Raw genomic sequence first — 1708 nt, 5'->3', positions numbered from 1 at the left:
TAGAGGATTCCAGGGAACTCGAACGCTCATGCAGAAAAGAAAACTCTTCCCCGATCTCCCGACGGCGTCTCCGGGTCCTTTTGGGTTACCCCGACGAGCATCTCTAAAAGAGGGGCCCGACTTGTATCGGTTCCGCTGCCGGGTTCCGGAATAGGAACCGGATTCCCTTTCGCCCAACGGGGGCCAGCACAAAGTGCATCATGCTATGACGGCCCCCATCAACATCGGATTTCTCCTAGGGCTTAGGATCGACTGACTCGTGTGCAACGGCTGTTCACACGAAACCCTTCTCCGCGTCAGCCCTCCAGGGCCTCGCTGGAGTATTTGCTACTACCACCAAGATCTGCACCGACGGCGGCTCCAGGCAGGCTCACGCCCAGACCCTTCTGCGCCCACCGCCGCGACCCTCCTACTCGTCAGGGCTTCGCGGCCGGCCGCAAGGACCGGCCATGACTGCCAGACTGACGGCCGAGTATAGGCACGACGCTTCAGCGCCATCCATTTTCAGGGCTAGTTGCTTCGGCAGGTGAGTTGTTACACACTCCTTAGCGGATTCCGACTTCCATGGCCACCGTCCTGCTGTCTTAAGCAACCAACGCCTTTCATGGTTTCCCATGAGCGTCGATTCGGGCGCCTTAACTCGGCGTTTGGTTCATCCCACAGCGCCAGTTCTGCTTACCAAAAGTGGCCCACTTGGCACTCCGATCCGAGTCGTTTGCTCGCGGCTTCAGCATATCAAGCAAGCCGGAGATCTCACCCATTTAAAGTTTGAGAATAGGTTGAGGTCGTTTCGGCCCCAAGGCCTCTAATCATTCGCTTTACCGGATGAGACTCGTACGAGCACCAGCTATCCTGAGGGAAACTTCGGAGGGAACCAGCTACTAGATGGTTCGATTAGTCTTTCGGCCCCCTATACCCAGCTCCGACGATCGATTTGCACGTCAGAATCGCTACGGACCTCCATCAGGGTTTCCCCTGACTTCGTCCTGGCCAGGCATAGTTCACCATCTTTCGGGTCCCAACGTGTACGCTCCTAGGTGCGCCTCACCTCGCAATGAGGACGAGACGCCCCGGGAGTGCGGAGGCCGCCGCCCCGTGAAGGGCGGGGAAGCCCCATCCTCCCTCGGCCCGCGCAAGGCGAGACCTTCACTTTCATTACGCCTTTAGGTTTCGTACAGCCCAATGACTCGCGCACATGTTAGACTCCTTGGTCCGTGTTTCAAGACGGGTCGTGAAATTGTCCAAAGCTGAAGCGCCGCTGACGGGAGCGATTATTCCGCCCGAGAGCATCCCGAGCCAACAGCGGCGCGGGGTCCGGGGCCGGGCCAGGTAGGTCCGTCATCCGGGAAGAACCGCGCGCGCTTGCCGGGAGCCCGAGCGCCCAAAGGGGCGAATCGACTCCTCCAGATATACCGCCGAGCAGCCAGCCAGGACACCGGGGCTCTGCCCAACAGACGCGAACCGAGGCCCGCGGAAGGACAGGCTGCGCACCCGGGCCGTAGGCCGGCACCCAGCGGGTCGCGACGTCCCTACTAGGGGAGAAGTGCGGCCCACCGCACACCGGAACGGCCCCACCCCGCGGCGAGTGGAAAGGCAACCGGACACGACCCCGCCGCGGATTGCTCCGCGCGGGCGGCCGGCCCCATCTGCCGAGGGCGGGAGCCAGTGGCCGGATGGGCGTGAATCTCACCCGTTCGACCTTTCGGAC

The sequence above is a fragment of the Schistocerca cancellata genome, unplaced genomic scaffold (assembly GCF_023864275.1).
Source record: "Schistocerca cancellata isolate TAMUIC-IGC-003103 unplaced genomic scaffold, iqSchCanc2.1 HiC_scaffold_837, whole genome shotgun sequence".
In the NCBI taxonomy this organism is placed as follows: Eukaryota; Metazoa; Arthropoda; class Insecta; order Orthoptera; family Acrididae; genus Schistocerca; species Schistocerca cancellata.
Note: the sequence above shows the minus strand (reverse complement) of the source record.